The sequence below is a fragment of the Gadus morhua genome, chromosome 23, assembly GCF_902167405.1.
Source record: "Gadus morhua chromosome 23, gadMor3.0, whole genome shotgun sequence".
Taxonomy (NCBI): Eukaryota; Metazoa; Chordata; class Actinopteri; order Gadiformes; family Gadidae; genus Gadus; species Gadus morhua.
This window is the reverse complement of record NC_044070.1, coordinates 15,160,043-15,179,435: the sequence shown is the minus strand read 5'-3', so window position 1 is coordinate 15,179,435 and position 19,393 is coordinate 15,160,043. Positions and strand designations below refer to the sequence as shown.

The following is a 19,393-nucleotide window of genomic DNA, read 5'->3' as shown; positions in this document are numbered from 1 at the left end:
TATTTACCAAATATCATTTACTCAGACATCTCCATAAAGCATACCATGTATATGAAATTGTGGGTCACTAAAGCTATATTTCAATACATTGACATTTTAATGTCACTGTACAGCAAAATCTGTCTGACATTATGGGTCCAAGAGGCAAAAATGTTCAGCATATGAATAGGGCCATTAGACCAAGTTTCAGAACTGTTCGGCCCTCTGGGCTGAGCGTGTGAATGTCTCCAGCAGACAGAGAGAAAGAGAGAGACAAAGAGAGACAGAGGTAGACAGAGATAGAGAGAGACAGCCAGAGAGAGACAGAGAGAAAGAAATTGATACAGAGACAGAGAAAGGGAGAGAGACAGAGACAGAGACAGAGACAGAGACAGAGAGAGAGAGAGAGACAGAGATACAGAGACAGAAAGAGAGGAACAAAGACAGAGAGAGCAAGAGAGAGCAAGAGCGAGAGCGAGAAACACAGAGACAGAGAGAGAGGCACAAAGACAGAGACAGCGAGAGAGAGACAGAGACAGAGACAGAGACAGAGTGAGAGAGAGAAAGAGGGTCCCAAGCGCAGGTGGGTCACAGAGGAAATGATTCGGTGTTAATCTCTGTGTAATAACTGAATCACACAGAAAACAATGGGGCCCTCGCTGTCTCTTTGTGCGAGCCAAAAGGCCTCGGGCGGCTGCTTAGTCAGTCGGTTGCACGCGTGCTGCGTGCCGGGGTGTAGCGTGTGTGTGTGTGTGTGTGTGTGTGCCTGGATCTATAAATGTGTGCGCAGAAACCTAAAAGAAGTTCCCAAAAGAAAAAAAAATTTTACCAAAGGAAAATAAAAAGGTTAAGACAGAGAGAAAGAGAGAGAGAGAGAGGCTGTTGGATTGTGTTGGAGCTGTTTCGCCCTCATCCTTTTTAAATTACAAAGACACACACACACACACACACACACACACGTACAGAAAATAACATTCCATTCATTATCGAATCGAATAGGCTCCGCAGGGTGAGAGTGAGCGGGACAGAGAGATATATTAAAGAAGGGGGTATGGTATGAGCATATTGTGTCACATTTCCATATGAGTGAATCACAACCCGCCACTGGGATCTAGGCAGAGCATTGAGTTGTCACACACACAAACCCACCACCACAATCTACAACCCTCCCCAGCCAATCTCCCTCTCTCTTCTGAGAGAGAGAGAGAGAGAGAGAGAGAGAGAGAGAGAGAGAGAGAGAGAGAGAGAGAGAGAGAGAGAGAGAGAGAGAGAGAGAGAGAGAGAGAGAGAGAGAATGTGTGTCAGAGCAGCTGTGACAGGGAGGGGGGGGGCTTAGTTACGCCACAAGGTCAGTGTGCACCGCTGGTTCAAGGTCGTTTGGTCAGGGGAGGGGAGGCCACGGAGAAGGAGCCCTACATATCGGCATGCATATGCATGGCAATACGTGCTGCATGTCTTTTTTACATTCAAACCAACCGTTTCATCAATGGATGCCTGTGACGGCACTCTGCGTTTCGACATTAACTAAAGCTCCCCCTCCAGACGACACTAAACATTTCATGATGTCAACTAATATTGCACAATTTCCTCTGATTAAGTCATCTGATGGATATCACTGTATTTGCAGGTGCTATTTGCAGGTGCTTGCTGATGTATGTAAAGGCAATAGATAGGGCCAGGATAGCAGAGAGGGTTGTTGCTTCACGGCCATAGGGAAGGTTCTACTCTCAATGTCCACAGCTTACCTGTGGGCATCGTTGAGCACGATGCCTAGTCTGCAGGCCGGCTCCCTGGCGACCTCTGTCTGAATTCACCCTCAGCACTCGCCAAGAACGGCTTGAGGAGTGTGTGTATTTACATTGGTCCGCACTGCACCACAGAAGCAAACCAACAAATAAACCAACACCTTCTGTTGGGTCTGCTTGTGAAGCAGAGTCTGGCTCCGGGGGAATGGTGAGCAGACAGCGCCTTATTCAGAAGAACGCAGAACCACGGGGGAAGAATAGAGGGTAACCGGTGACTATAAAACGCTGTTATGGTTAACAAAAGAGAAGCACAAAAGAGATGTTTGCCCTAATGTCATTTTCTACCTTTCATGGTCACTGCTGTCAATCGCTTTACTGCCGCCGGCTTTCCAGATGTCCTGTGCTTACTACGGCACGTTGAAGTACATTTCCAAAGCGGAAGAATGTTAAAAATAATACAAAGAAATGCATTAAGTGCTACATTAAACCTAATTCTCCATCTTTCAAAAGGCATGAGCAGTTTCTTTAAAGCGATAGCATAAAGGCTACATTTTCCATTAAATGTAATTTTCAAATGTAGCAAACAGCAACTTTGGCTCTGCTGTGGTGGTTCCGGCGTTTATCATGAAAGAAATTACAGCTAGTTAGCAATTTGAAGAATCAACTCGAAATTGTGGCTTTTGTGTATGGAGCTGATATGAACTTTTCTGCGCTGTGTGTACCACATTATTTGGGGCCGATTTTGCTTGGCAGCCAAGCAATTGGATACACTTCTGTATCATTAGACACAAAAGAAAAACGAAAAACCAAAAGTCTATCATCGCACTGATTTCTGTAATTTGCCCAAGTTGGTTCACTTGATCAATTACAAGGAAAAACTCAAACAACCTTCAACTCCTTGGTAAAGCATTTAATGCCATGATCCAGCCCGGCATGGCTAGACACCAGCTTTATCCTTAAAGCATTCTTTTCTTATCAGCGCCATTAAGAGTTTCCCCTTCCGATCTACCACATTCCACCACCTTCAGCCTTTCCTCCTTGTTTCTCCCTGGACAGTTTAGGTAACAACACGGTGCGGTTCAGAAGGAGAAAGAGAAAAGATGTACAGATATCACACACAGCTCTCGGAGATGCTGTCGTTGGTGGATGCTTCTTCACAGAGCCTAAAACCCCGTGGCTTTAGAGATGCTTGTCTGGTATTATGTGTTTCTTTCAGAGCAGTCGAGAATCCAGACAGACAGACGGACGGACGGACAGACGGTGGAAAAAGTGAAAGTGGTTTGAAATGAGATCGAGGAAAGCTGGGCGTTGTCTGTGGCGCCCGTCAGTCACACACACACACACACACACACACACACACACACACACACGCACACACGCACAAACACAGGAAACCAAGGGCAAATATATAAGGAATTTTTCATTTGTACAACAATCAATTATTTATCTGCTCACCTTTTTTCTCATACAATGTGACAGCAGGTTAAATAAGTAAATGGAGGGTCCACACTTCTCTAAAAGAATATGCCACTTCACGGTCATACACTGACCTACACCTCATGGACTGCATAACAGTCACATTAGACCCCAGAAATCAATGGGAAATTTGTATTTGATGCCACGAAATGATCAATGAAACATACAAATACTAAATGTTTCATCGCTTGTGGCTCCACCTGACTTTGCATATATCGGATATATATAACTCTATAAGATATATGAACAACGCCTTATAGAAAAATCCATATGAATTACCTTTAGGGTGTTCCCCGTCTTTTTTCTCCTTCACACTTTGAGCGTGTACAAAGTGAGAAGCTATCAGGCTTTATTTATTGTGTTCTGCTTTAGAATATAGGCTTTAGAATATATTTGCGAAAACTGCAACAAAACACACTATATATTGGGATTATCCTTGGGGGTAAAAAGCGTACAGGAAACAAAAGAACAATCGGTCCATTGTGTTTTCCGACTCAAACACAAGCAAGCCCTGTTTATACTGAAGCCCTGTCTGTCCTTTACCGTCTGTACTGCAGTACCACATTAAAGTATTTCACCACCCCCAGACCATGGCCGAGCAGTAGCAGTACTGGTCCAGCAATCTATCTGTGGTCATAGCAACGACACCATTCTGGCTAATCGTTGCCATGGTTCCTCCACCGCCGGACCCCGCAGGCACCCTGTGGTTCAACACCTAGACCACTAACCCTTGCCTCTGGTCACATACATATATATACCATGCACATCACACCAGATTTGCGTCCTTGCGTGCCCTTATATGCATGCATGAATGAATCCACGCCTGCTCGATCATGTGTGTGTGTAGTTATAAGGGTGTCCATGTCCTTGTGTGGGTGATTGTCCATGTGAGTGTGCATGTCTATAATGTGAGAGTGTATGTGTATAATGTGTGTGTGTGAGTGTGCATGTGTGTGTGTGTGTGTGTGTGTGCCTCGAGTTCACAATGAACCTAGGATATAGACCAATAATTGGGTGTTGTAAAATAAGAAAACCATGGAAATGTACAGAATGCAAACCCGCACATGAATATCTCCGAATATTTCTCTCCCAATAAGTGTGTGCGCTGTTTATGTGTTCTGTTTGTGTGTGCTTGCATGCATGAGGTGTTTGCACGCGTGCATGCATGCAAGTCGTGCGTGCGTGTGTGTAGAAGCCTTGAGGCTGAAGGCTGTGGGAAGCGGATAGGAGTCTCCACCCTGGAGGATAAGGAGGCGTCGCCACTCGCCAGGCTCTCCAGCTGCTCGAGTCGACGTAACATTAGCGGAGCACAAGCTACGGCTACCAGACCTAATCGACACATACGAGAATGGGAATCTCATTTCATCATTTCACAGCATGGATCAGCTGTGGGCTTGCCCAGGCCTAATGCAAATCCCTAGGTGCCACAGTATGCTTGTGTGTGTGCGCGTGTGTGCGTGGCATGCGTACAGTACATTGTATGTCTACAGATATAGGCCACCTGCGTCTCCTGCACAAAACTATTGACGTGAATTACAAAATGATGTATTGAAGGGTAAGGGGCTTCTGATGTGGAGGATGATCTCAAATTATCTCCAAACTAGGTTGGTTGCACCACTCTGCCGGTGAAAGACGTAGCAATGATGTAACGCTTTGAAATGCCCGACAGGATATCGGGGAAAACTCCTTCCTGTCTCTCTCCCCGCTTCTCCTTGTTCTCCCTTCGCTACCGTTTAAGGCCGTTGTTTTGTAAACGCCGGCCCCCTTCCCAAGTACAGACGCTGACACTTCCTGCCTCTGCGTTCTAAGCCCCCACCCCTGATCTCTGGGGTTTCGTCGTCAGTTCAACCCCCCCAAGACGAGGCGGGAAATTTGTGCTTGGCTTTGGGAAACGCACTGAACTGAAAAACATTTTTCAACGTTCAAAGATTATTTTCCTGCCTCGTCTCTAAGCAATGCGACACCACCTGTCTGCCCAATATATGAGTGTGAAAAATCAATGAGCCAATCACACACAGGCCAAACCCAAAGGAACCTTATTGATGGACAACCGCCTTTAAACCAAGAGGCTCGCAGAAATACAGAAAATACAAGATTAGAAGTGACAATGACCTCGGGAAGAAGGTGGTGCCGAAGTCATGATAGCAGAAACTTCCCGGTTCTTCAGGGTGGTTCTTTACCCGTTAAAGTGAGAGGCCGACGAGCGAATCTTGAGTTAAATTCCCTGTGTGGCTATAACCAGTAAAGCTTTATCTTCCTGTGTGTAACGCACTTGAGCCTTCCCTGCTCAAGTTTAACAGAGCAGCTTGCGGACTCTGGCCCTCCAGCTACATGAGCTGACCCATAAGGGCCTTGTGAACCCGGTTGGCATCAGAACCATTAAAGAGTAAATGTGGATCAAGGACAAAAAAATAAGTTCCACGTTTTTCCGATTTTGGTAAGCATGTCCTTGCTTATGCTCCTTGAATGCCATGTGCTACTTTGATTTGGACAGTTCTTGATGCCGTCACATCAATTATTTTATCCATTATCGCTCACTTTCATTTTTTACTCTGAGGAAATATGAAAAGGAACAACTAAGTGGGTTCACAGGCTCCAGATCAGAACGCCACAGTGGTAGAAAAAGTGGCAAAAGGTTAGTACTGGTTTATTTCGGAATAAATTACATTTCACCCTGCATTCACTTCTCTCCTTTTGCTTTGCGGCATTCTCAAGGCCAACACGTCTCTGGCTGGGTAATGGACAAACATTCAGTGATTGTATGTCCTGAAAACAACAGAAAACTGTTGCCTACTAAAGTAGTGGGAGATTAGCAACCATGAATGTTGGTCCAAGGGACTCTAGGGGGATTGCTTGCCGCAAACTCCAAGACTTTGAGTTGGATGTGTAGCAGTGAAAGACACAGTACTAGCATAGAAATGTGCCTTCTTTATTGAACATAGCATCCAGTATTTATTCTCTCCGAGATTGAAATAAATATTATTTCATTTTATCTACTCAACAGAGCCACAAAGTCAAATTATTTGTTTACCGCAACATGGGTAATTATTGCCATTGTACTGTTTTAAGGTCAATTTATGGTATCATTACAATACGAGTAAACTGCAATGTTCAGCAAAAAACAAACCGGTTCATCCCTATTTGTGCCTTACTTATGTTGCATGCGCGTGTTGGTTGTGTAGCTGTATTGTCATTCTACCCGGGGCTTATATGATCAAGCCTGTGTCTCTGGTTGTTATACAAATGTGTGGTCCAGACAGAGGGAGTGAATGTGAAAGAGAGAGTGAGAACGAGAGAGAGACAGAGAGACAGAGAGACAGAGAGAGAGAGAGAGAGAGAGAGAGAGAGAGAGAGAGAGAGAGACAGAGAGACAGAGAGACAGAGAGAGAGAGACTGAGAAAATGAGTGCGAGAGCCAGAGATACAGAGAGACAGCGACAGAAAGCAAAGAGAGCTCTGTTTAATTCTTCGAATACCAAAAAATCCCTTTATTCTCTGTCTCTTTGGAAAGGCCCAGCAGCACAGATATTCCTTTATTCAAAGATTTAAAGACTTTCACTCAAAACTTCTGGCCCATATCCAAACCCAGACGATTGTTACACTAATTGGCCCGAGAAAAGAAAAAAAACAGCCTTTTCTTTGGATAGGTCTTCAACGTCTGGTGAAAAGGCATTTATTTTGTGGGACTATTTTAGGGATAGAAATTCCATCCCTACAGCTACTCAGAAAACACTAGTCTAGCCGTCGCCTCGTTATGATGCATGATTGCCATTGTTAGGCACACATACGTTTTCCAAAGCCACACGCCCCGTTTGTTTCATTTGCAGTCTTATCAAATCTTTTCATTAAGTGTGCACAGTTAAAAACAGAAATTCAATGTATTTAGGGGCTGGTTTTTAAAAGCCTCATTGTCCCTGTGTTGAACAGCAACGTGTGGACAGAGCCGCACTGTTTCCTGCCTTTCTTTTCTTCTCATTCCTCTTTTCATTGGTGCTTCTCAGGTGTCCAGGGTGTCGCTGGCCCGCCTCCAGTGAGGAAAGCAGATTGCGTGCCTGATTGGCCAACAGAACAGTATGGGGTACTCATCGCTTTTCATGCTGAGTTCCAGCAGTTCATGACAATAGAAAAAAAAACTCATTGTTCTCTCTTTTTATAGTTCCAGTCGGCCAACTAAAAATAAATTCGAAACACAGAACTGTCGATGGCTCTGTTTTTTGGGCAGACTTATAAGCTGCCAGGGTGACACACACGATACACACAAACACACACACACGTCCAACACATATACAAGAACAAGACACACAGCACACACATGAACCCAAACGTCATAGGAAGTTCAGAAACGAAACACAACAGCACAATATACCCGAGTTAATTTATATTCGGCCATAAACCATAAAGCCATAAAGAGTCGCCATTAATTCACACATTCATACCAACAGGCCACATATGTCCTTGGCGGGGCTTTTTTCTCATGTATCAATTCTAGAGATACAAGCGGCACAGGGTGTTCGAGAACGTCTGGCTCATACAAGGAGCCATCATTCATGTATCAATTCAGAGATACAAGCGGCCCAGGGTGTTCGAGAAACTCAGACGCTCAAGGCCACAAAAACAAGTGTAATTCTCGCACGTAGCCACAAGGGATCAGCACCGAGTACACATACGGGTATCCAGGAGGCGGTGTTCAGTAACATGCTTAGCCAATCAGAGCACATAACTGAGTCCACGCCTGCCCATTATTAAGTCACAACACATAGCCCAGGGGGCCAGAACGCTCCAGGTAACTCATCCTTCAGATGTCCTACTAAGCGTATCTCCACGCGTGCTAATACAATTCCTCTCCTTTTGCTTCATAGATATAATAGCGAACCTATACCAAATAAAATGAGTTACAAGCGATCCTGACTTGATTACCTTTTCTAAAAGAACGCAACAGGAGGCAAACCCCGGAAGACTGAAGAGTCAAATTAGGGTGCGCTAGGCTTGATGCGCACAAGTCTTCAAATACTACTGTAACCCCGTCGTGGATTTCAGAATGAGAGCGAGAGGGAGAAAGTGACATCAGACGATATTTATGAGGTCATTTGATGCGAGCGGGCGTCCCCGACCAACCCCCCCCCCCCCCCCCCCCCCCCCCCCGTAGAACAAAAAACAAATAAAAACGTGACATCCCATACGTCCTAATCAAAACCGTACCGCACACCATATTAGGTTTTGAAGCAGCCAGCAATAGCAACGTCAAACGGACTAAGGCATCTCTCCTCTCAGGTAGCCCTATATATCTCTTATATTGAGATGTATGACAGGCCATGATATATAGTTCATTGCCTGTCGCCAGCCAAACAAGATAAAAATAAAATATGCCTCTCAATTGTCTCCTCTGCTATCCTCAAAGGAGACTGTTTACATTGCGCCGCCGCCGTGCAACCACACTGTGCGCTGTCCTATAGAGTGCTAAATAAATGAAGGACAGCAGCAACTTTATTTCGGAGTCATGAAAATATATACTCTACGGCCGCGGACGCCCCGAGCGGGATCCGGCATAAATAAAACTGTTGCGTCGAAAGCCCCCATAAGGCTGCCTCGCCCCGATGTGTGGCTAGACAGAGAACCTGCCTGGGTTAACTCTGGGAGTGCGGGGCGAAAATGAATAATGCAGACCGCCGGAGCTAAGGCTACAGTGAGTGTGGATGGAGCTTTCTTCTGTCAACACGCATTGATAAAAACCTACAGAAAATACATTGGCATAGCGCCCCCCCCAAGGCAGAAGCATTATTTCAGCCACTCTTTATGAGATGGGCTTGGGGCGCCCTCCTTGTTTCGAGCAGACTCCAAGGTAATTCTACAGGTGACTGTGAATCATGCCTCTCTCTTTTTCTCTCCGTCACGCTGTGAACTGTGTATGATGCGGAGGTTCAAGAGTTATCCATGGGATAGAAAACCCACATTTTCCATTAAACCCACACCATGACTGCCCACAATCTGATGCATTAACTGTCCTCATCTCCTTAATTAAGAGCCATCATAATTAACTGATTAAGTATGTGCGTGTGGGAGTGTGCGTGTGCGCGCGTGTATTTGCTTGTGCGTGTGTGTGATCGGAGTGTGGGATTGCCAGTGTGTGTGCGTGCGTGCGTGCATGCGTGCGTGCGTGACAGGAGCGTGAGTGTGAGTGTGAATGTGTGTTTGTGTGTGTGTCCGTGTGTTGTTTGTATGCGTGTGCGTGTGTGTGCATGCATGAATACACGTACACCCACCCACCCGACAACACGGGTGCATGCATCTCTTGGATGCGTGACAAACAAGTAAAGTAAGGGTTGCCGGAGTGAAGGTGTTGCCGCCAAAAAATCTGCTACAGGAGATTTCCCTCTTGACCGGTCGACTAGAACAATGTTTCTCAAAGGAGGGGAGTAGGTAACCCTACCGTCGCACTTGAAGGATTTCAGGAGGTAAGACAAATCTGGAGTCCTTTTTGTCTTTCTCATATTGTTATGAGCAAGTGTAAAACTATATACAGTTTGTTGAATCTGAAAGTTAAAGTGGCATTTTGAAGACTTCCGTTTTCTTATCTTAGGAGAAAATAAAAACAATACGAGGCTACACACACAACTTGCGTTGAGTTGAGGACAGAGTCGGATTCAGTAGCTGCGCCATACTCTCTCTGGCAGAACAACCACTGCTGTGTGATGGAAAACAAGTCTCTAACCGGGCGCCGAATGTGCTTTGAATGCATGGTGGGAAAGCCATCGCCACCCAGCTCAAAAATCCATAATAGAGCGAGGGCTTTCATCACTGAGCCAATAGACTCAATCACCATTGTGTTGCCTCATTCAGCGATAGATTGTGACTCCACTGACATTTATTTAAATGAAAAATCTTTGAAGAGCTCCGAGATCGCTACGTTAATGCTTAATAATTTAATAAAAGGTTGTTAAATCTTTCTACGCATTGGCATCACCCATTCAATGTATAATTACACCGAAAAATAGTCGTATTCATTTTAACATTTTACCCTTCCTGGCAGTGCTGGGGTACTTGGCTGGAAGAATATCGCAGAGGGGGAACATTCGTCAAAATAGTTTGACAACCACTGGAATATATAACAGCAGGTTGCAGTGGCACAGAGGACGCGGCGCTGAACCTGACACCGCATCAACACACTCCCTGCTCCCCTGGTCTGCACCATGTCATTATGCCCAGCCACTCTGCCCCCCATCGTCTCTCTCACTCCAGCTAGCGAAATGTACCGCTGCCTCCCTTCCTCCGTGATCACAGAGAGGGAGAGGGAGAGAGACAGAGACAGAGAGAGGGAGAGAGAAAGAGACAGAGAGAGGGAGACAGAGAGAGAGAGGGGGACAGAGGCAGAGAGGGAGACAGAGACAGAGAGAGAGAAGGAGACAGAGAATGAGACGGAGAGGGAGAGGGAGGGAGACAGAGGCAGAGAAAGAGAGAGCGAGAGAGAAAGACAGAGAGACAGAGAGAAAGAGAGAGAGAGAGAGAGAGACAGAGATATAGGGAGAGAGACAGAGACATAGAGAGAGAGGAAACGTGAGGGAGATCAATTATGCACATGTCGCTTTGTAACCTGTGCAATCAAATCCCATCCACGAGCAAAGGAAGACATCATAACTCTTAACTTAGCCTCGCTTCTGCGATTAAAATGCAGAAGCGAAGCGCGCGCCCACATTAACACGGCTAGCTGCTCCACTAGTGTGTTTCACTGCAAAGGCCCCTCCCTCAGATTGGACTAACTAGCCCTTCGTAAACATCCCATCATTTGGATGGAAGAGGAGGAGGTGATGCAAACTATGTTGTTAGCAGATAACCAGAGAAATAGATCCTGACATCAATATCCCCCTACTCAGCCCATTGCAACACAGAGGTGCAAGGAAAAACCACACGAGAAAAATCGCACACAGTGGAGAAACGGACACGAAAAACATAACCACACGCACACACACACACACACCCACACCCACACCCACACAGAAACCCACACACGCTGATTGATAACATCACTTGCCCTCCAACTCCCATGCTAACTGAGACACACACACGCACGCGCACACACGCAAATTGAGGAGGGGAGGGTGGCACACTTAACACACTCGCTCAGACATTCATGAGCCAACGCTTGCCTACACTTTTTTTTTTGCACCCGGGGAAATCAGAATGATCTGTGCTGCGGCTCCGGCGTCTCTCTTTGATGCTCAATTAACTCTGGCAGACCTGGCTGGCAGAGCCAATTATTAATTTAGCTTCGTCGAGGCGGCTCGCGCACAGCAGGCAGGCAGGAAGGCAGGCAGGCAGGCAGGCAGGCAGGCAGGCAGGCAGGCAGGCAGGCAGGCAGGCAGGCAGGCAGGCAGTCCACCGTGCCAAGCTTGAGGGCACCCACAGATATATTGTATTTAACGGTTGCCTTGCAGATAGTGGGCTAATGTGGCACCATTTCACTTCCTAATGTGCGTATTTACGGCCGAGAGCTGGGAATCCCGCCCTGCCCCCACCACCCCTCCCTCTCTCCCTCCCTCCCCAAACTGACTCCTCCCTCCCTCCCTCTCTCCCTCCCACCGTGCACACCCCTGAAGCGTAGAAGCCTTTTGACATTTTCTTCTTTTTAAAGCACCCCTCTCAGTTTCTATGTGACCCCCCCCCCCTCCCACCCCATCACTCTCATAACCAACATCCTCGCATAGAACCATTTACCTCCTACTCCTCCGACATCCTCCCCTATGCAGGAGCCACTCCATCTGCCACTATGCTCTTTCTGTCTCTGTCACAAGCATGCTCGCTCCTCTCCCTCTCTCCCTCCCTCTCTCCCTCTCTACCACACCATTTTCCACTTCCTGTAAATCCCCTTCTCCTTGCACCTGCATCCTTACACTCCCCCCCCCCCACACACACCCTTCAACACCAACACACACAGTCAACCCTCTCTCCGTTGCTGTGCAGGAGAGGCGAGGGCGAGAGAGGATGGGAGAGAGTGTTGACAGGGAGAGAGAGAGAGTCCCATCTGCAGTGAGCTCATTAAGAGAAGGGAGGAGGAAAAGGAACAGAGGCACATTCTCTCCCTGTAGAACGTACAACACACACACACACACACACACACACACACACACACACACACACACACCACCCCTGCAGACATACGTGTGTGCGCAAGCATGTATACACACACACACACACACACCCCCCACACACACACACACACACACACACACACACACACACACACACACACACACACACACACACACAATCCAGTGAGATTATTCAGTGAAGTAATAAAATGTACATTATGTCGTTAACTGTTTCGATACTAGCAATGCCATTAGATATTCATTTTGAGATTTATTCTACAAAATTAAAGAAAGTCGATCCGTGGCAAGAATATTTTATGAAAGAAGTTTCTGATGAGAAATGTAATGGACTTATACATATAATAGATGGAGGGCATTAAAACGTGTTTAATATTTCATGTATAGGCCTACTGGTTGACATAATTTACAAATGGTTAAGCTTACATAAGTTGCATCGTATTTGCAATGTATCTACTAGCTAACCTCTATCTATGTTTTTGAACACTCTATAGTAACACAACTATCCTACTATACTGTAGATGCGTTACTATTACTTCTACAATACCACTACAGCCATTAAATAAGTTAAATTGTGTTCTTCATTATTCTGCATGTAGTTCTACCAGTAGAACCCGGTAGAAGGTCATCATCACAAATGATTATGATCTAGTGGAGCTGATGTAGTCAAAGGAGCGTTTGTATACATTATTGTGGGAGTGTGTATGGATGATGGCCGGTTTAAGCAGCCTCACCTGGCCCATGAACCACTGACTGATCTCAGGGGCTGGGTGAGCCTGTCAACCTGCATTGAGAAATCAATTTGCACAGGGTCAACCAGTCATCACCATACACACTCAGACAGAGATCTCCTGCATGGCAACAGGTATCATTATCTACAAACTTCTAGAGTAAACCCGATAACACCACCCCCCTGCGTCCTTGTGTTTGGTTTAGCCCTGTAAAAGTCTGTGGCAGTAACAGTATTGGGTTGTAGGGTTGCACACACACACACACACACACACACACACACACACACACACACACACACTATTGACCACCGGAATTGCTCCTTCCGTGCTTCCCTCCTCGTTTCATCACCTCATCCAATCACACACTTCCGCACCACTCAATCAATAACATCCAATACACTGCGATGGCCGCCGCCTATTCTTCATACACCTCCTCAGGACCCTTCTTGTGGATCTCACCGGCGAGCCGGAGCGCAGAAGGCGTATGTATGAAAAACAAAGGAAGGTGGGGGCGGTTCGCTGCCAGAGTACGTGACACGGCATGAGGACAGGGGGGTGGGACTCTCACACATCTTTTATTCATATGTCCGGCGGATATATAAGACTCGTGTGGCACGTGCTGGCTTTATGCACAGTGGCAACGCACCAACAGTCTTCAATGTCACCGGCCCGTCCGCTACCATCCTGGTGGGGGCGGGGGGGTGGGTTGGTGGATGGGGGTGTGGGCTCACACTGTACACATTCTCAAGGTTATTTCTTTCTCCCGCCTCCTGTGTTTTTTTCTTGCCTTTTTGTTTGTTTTCTTATGCCTTAGTAGGCTTTAAGTAAAGTCAGGGCTTTGAGGGAAAGGCTAAGTGGGTCTTTCGGACAACACCCAGGTCTGCACATTTGGTAAGCGTTGTACAAATTCATTTCAATACTTTCGCCCTGCTGTAAGCCCTGTTTAGCCTGTTCTCTATTTACACTGTCTCTCTGCACATATTAATGCAAGCGGAGTACACTGACTGAGCAATACAAATGTTCAGGGTTATTTTACCACAGTAGCACTTGAGCTGGGGATGACAAAGTGAAAGGAAAAAGAGGCAGACTGAGTGAGTTGAATAAGTGGTTGATGAGGCAGTATGTATCTGAATTTAGCCCTCTAGCTTTGTAGCATGAGGCAAAACAATTCAAGTGGAAAAGAAAAGAAGAAAACCGACCTTTAACTCAACCGAATGAATAAAAGTGTCACTGTCAACTTTGAGAGTTTAAGCTGGGGTTTGGCACAAAAGCTAGGCCAATGTTCAAGTGAGTATGCAACACACACACACATACACACTCGAAAAAAAATAATGCCCAATACCAGGTACAGCAACAGTTAACATGTTGACAGTGCGGAGCTGCGCATTCACTGCATGTGATCACGTTACTGTCCTCCATTGGAGTGATCACATGCTTTAACAGTCTCAAACATGTGTGTAATCGTGTAATGATCAAAGCGTAATGAGCTTAGTGTACAACTGATCATTTGCCCTGCTTTGTTCGATTTTGTAACTAGGGCGTCTTTTCTGTCGCTGTGATTAAACAAACACATAAACATTGAATCCAACAGCAGAAAGGGTTGATCGGCCTGATTGATCAACCAACGTGACTGTCCATTAGCGCTTAAGTGCATCTGTGAATGTTCAATTAACAATTAGGAGTCTGTGGATCAAACGTCACAACATCAGGAGCCCTGAGCTCTTTGAGAACTGAGGTTTACCAATTAGCGGGCTTCATAAAAAGAGGATAATACGGTTCAACGCTGCTGACGTGTCTGACAGACCGATGGCGTCCTGAAGCCAGCTATACTTCCAACTGTCTTTGGTCTTTATGGCCGCATTCTGCATTTCAAACGCTATTCAGTTGATGCCTATTCCGGCCTGAGGCAGCCTGTCTGGATTCCCGGACTATTAAGTACTGATTAATAGGGCGGGAAGGGAGGGGAGTGTGGTGATACAAGGAAGACAAGGAGCTTCTGAAACATAGTCCATAATGAACTGCTCCTGTGTTTTTGAATGTAAGGGGGATTTGAAGCCATACCCTGTCGTCACCTCCCGACTAGAAAAGGTATCATGGCTGTGGCCCTCCCCCTTATCAAGTCAACGTCCCAAGGTCACACATATTTCCTGGAAAAAAGACCTTGTCTCGAAATTTCTCAAGGACTTAAAGGAAGCATTGTACTAGAAGTACACTAAGCAGTATTACCCACATTTGTATTGCCATGGGTTGATTGTCAGAAATATCTGCATCCTCTGAAATGCTGAAAGTTCCTAATTCTGATGCCCTGCATCCATTACTGCCAAATTCCATGCCTGGCACATTTAACAGTGTTAATAAAATATAAAAAAGAGGCACAGATAATGGTGAAAATGTAAAAGAGTGACAGGTTTACTCACTCCCCACGCCTCGAGAGCGCATTTACAGCCCGACTTTATAGGCCTCGGCTTACGGGTTACAGCAATCATTGAATTCAATCTTTGAGAACTTGGGATGCCAGTTTGGGTGGCACACTGTAGCAATCTGCCATCAGAGAACCATTGTTACATGGACATTGTGTTCCCTTTTTCGCCCCATCCACCACCAAAACTACCCAGGATTCTAATCAACCAACCCGCAGTAAATTTTGAGAAACCAGCCAGAACAATCTATATTTTCAAAGAATCTAACCAAAAAGTTGGGTAGGTAGGTAGACGGAAAGGCTTTTTTCTTTTTTTCCAGAGCATTTTATTTCAGGATTGCCATTGCCGAGATGTAAAGAGAATTTCAACCAATATGAGGAAAATCCTTGCACAATAAATTGCCATACCATACCTTCCACTCTTCAGTTCAGAGCATTTGACTCGAACCCTGTATCATCTCAAATACAAAGGCCTCTGGGTCTGCAGCAGCATCAGTCAATCAGAAATCAAAGGGCAGACAACATGTCCCTGGAGAATAACCTGGGAATTTGCCACAGCGCCTCATTTAAAGAAGCACGTATTGCTTTTACACTGGGGAATATTTCCCCCCCATTTTTTCTCCCTTAGGTTTAAGATCGTGATTTATTGCCAAGTAGGTTATCGATGCAAGGATTTGTCCTTGTATGTTGGTGCAAGGAAGCATTATACTACAGATACAAAATCCAACTGTATTGTAGTATTTTGAATCTTGGATTTCTTGCTTGCACCGACATGCCAGGACTTGATTATTGAAATGTTCTGCATCCCCCGGAAAAGTAAACACGTCAACACTGTGTAACTTATGTATAAGAGAAAATCGAAGTTTGTTATTACCTAAAATAGGATGTCAGAGACTTAAACTTCATGAGAAACTTTGCTACTTGTTATTTTTGAAGGAGAGTTCGAGCAACGCTTCACACTTGATATCGGCAAAAGATATCCTTGAAAATATTAATAAAAAAATCGTATCAGATATAATGCCCGTAATAGCACTTGAGGATTTTGGTTTTGACTACCAAGTCAAAAGGGTTTAAACTCTACTGACAACCAGTTTCTGGCACTTTCCCGGAATACACAAGAGGACAATGTACCCTCATTGAATGATCACACTTAAGGTTATCACCATGGAAACGTTCCCAATCAATTCTGCAGTGTTTCTTCTGCGTCTTTCCTCAGCCCACCGTCACATAAATCAAAGCGGAGCGAAAGAAGTGGAAATTTCCACTTGATCTTCCTCTCAGTATACCGACTGACTAGTATGCCTAGTAGGTCTATGATTAACAATAAATATTCAATTATAAACAAATCCACAATAATTACAGTTGAAAAACAGAATAGGTTATATGTTTTAAGCACCGTTATGATCGACCAATGTGCTGTGTGTGTGTGTGTGTGTGTGTGTGTGTGTGTGTGTGTGTGTGTGTGTGTGTGTGTGTGTGTGTGTGTGTGTGTGTGTGTGTGTGTGTGTGTCCTGGGGGGGGGAAGGGGTGACACATCAGCATGCGATATAACATGACTTAGAGGCCCAGCTCGTCTCATCAGCCCTGTAGGACCGCCGTCAGCAGTCCTTCCCCTGGCTGCCTGCCAGCCAGCCCCCAGGACCGATCAATACAGGCACCGGCGGCGGGCGGGAGGGAGGCGCGGGAGGGAGGCTCTCTCTCTCTCTCTCTCTCTCTCTCTCTCTCTCTCTCTCTCTCTCTCTCTCTCTCTCTCTCTCTCTCTCTCTCTCTCTCTCTCTCTCTCTCTCTCTCTCTCTCTCTCTCTCTCTCTCTCTCTCTCTCTCTCTCTCTCTCCCTCTCTCTCTCTCCCTCTCTCTCTCTCATCCTCTGTTCAGCCGCCACTGCGCCCGTGATTAAGAATTAGGAACGCGTGGCTTTGAGAATTAGCTTAATCGCGTGTCCGTGATGAAGGACGATGAAGGCCTTTCATGGATAAAACGTTCTGCAAACATTCCAATTGCGCCACAGCTGAAGTTCATATTTTTGGACAATATGAACTTCAGCTGTGTGTATGTGTGTGTGGAGGGGGGGGAGGGCAGTTCCCACTGTGGCTAGATCTTCCGTTTATATTCCCTGATGTTCAACAATTCACGGCCTGTGGGGTCATTGGCAGCATTGCCTTGAGAGAGAATATATATGAGCTATACCACATGTGTCCAAAAATAAGACAAAATACTTTATTGACCCATCTCAGACGGGAAATTGAGGTAATTCTGGTGATTTGTCTATTTATGTTTCCCCCATTAATATGGATTATCAATAACAAAGCCCCATAGCCCCAACAGCCAACAGACATATTAGATGACAAGGCTAGTGGAAAGCAATAAACAGAGAAGCATCCTCCAGTCCCCTCCCCTATGGCACTTGCTGTGTGGATGCTTCCACAAGGTGAGGGGAACGCCGAACAGCGCCCCAGCCTTTCCTCCTTCTCCTCTGCATCTCACATAGCTCGCCCTTGACAAACTGCCGATACACCATGTCCCTTACGCCCCCCCCCATGCAACCGCGAAAAATAAATCGATCAGATTATCCTAATGGTAAAAAAATAAATAAAAAAAACACCGATACCGGTCGCCTTTTGCCCTTCTAACGCCCGTGGTTCAGAGTTCTGCACGACTTATAGCCAACGGTTAACGTGATCGCGGCCACAACAGTCCACGCATTGGCGGAGCACAGCTGTTCCCGATGAACTACTCAGCAAAAAAAAGGGTGGATCATCCGCTCTTCTTTGTTTACAAGACACGGGGTACTTTTACGCGCTGCCGATGGATGAATTTGGGTCAGCCAGTGAACTCGAGACAAAAATCCTCACGCGGAGGAGATGCCATTGGGCAAAGCCATACACAACCGGCGCCCATTACATCGTTTGCTTCGACCACAGGGTGCACAACAAACACGCGCATTGTTACTAAATCCGGGAATCTTATGTGCACAATTCACCCAACCCAAATAAAATCCAATGAAAAAAAAAACTCATTTGATTGCATGAACCATGAGTTTTAGTCCGTAAACTACACCGAGCTGCACTATGTCTAAAGCACATCTGCTCAGTGCACGGCAGGCTGGCATAGGTCCTATCCTGCACGTTTTACTGACAATCCAAGAAACAATACAGACGCACGCCCATGGAGCAATTTCTCCCAATATCCCTCCCCAGCATCCCCAACGTGAGGGATAAGATAACTAGTCTAACCTGATAAGTGAGAACAAAAATATCCCAGAATGACTTGAGCTTACCGAAATAGATCCTGGGCTATTTCCGCGACCGCTATCCCCACTCCTTTCCGCCGCTGCCGCCTCTTTCAAAGTCAATCCGCAATGTGCTCGGATCAGAGCGGTCTGTTAACGGAGTCCAGTAGGAGTTTTAGAGGATGGAGCGACCATTTGCTGCTGGATGATTGCCGCCGGGCGAGGCTGAGGCTGAGGCATCCGCGAGTGGAAGTGTGCGAGAAAGGTGGGTGAGGCGAAGCCAGGGGCTGTGCAAAAAGCCCCCCCAAAAAAGAGAGGAACAACAGAGAGGTGAAGAGCGAAGCACTGCAGCGTAGCAACGGGAGGTAACGCCACCGAAGAGGCGGTAGAGACAGAAGCTCGCCGGCCTAACTCACGAGCACGGCATTGTGAGTGTGCGTGCGAGTATGCGCGTGCGCATCCCCCCACACTACACACACATGCCCGAGAAACAAGCATGCACCGTAGCAGCGTCTTGATCGTTTGGGCGCTCATTCAAGAACACGTAGCGCCATCTTCAGGCCATAGGTTGCAGGTGGTTGGTAACCCACCGCTGGCGTTTGGGTGTCAGAAATCCCCCACATGTTTACTTTAAGTAAGTGTACTCTTCGCAAAGAGATTTTCCAGAATTGAGCCCGACACAAAGTCGGACTCATGCTCTAGTTTTTTTGTATTT

General features: G+C 46.2%; 1 protein-coding gene across 1 annotated transcript in view; it reads right to left on the bottom strand.

The window, feature by feature from the left end:
- Positions 1-19,129, bottom strand: part of ctnnd2a (catenin (cadherin-associated protein), delta 2a) — a gene marked incomplete in the record, with an annotated part of 225,286 nt that extends 206,157 nt beyond the window's left edge. Inside the window, 1 exon segment of the mRNA XM_030349534.1 lies at positions 18,727-19,129.
- Between the last annotated feature and the right edge of the window lie 264 nt (positions 19,130-19,393).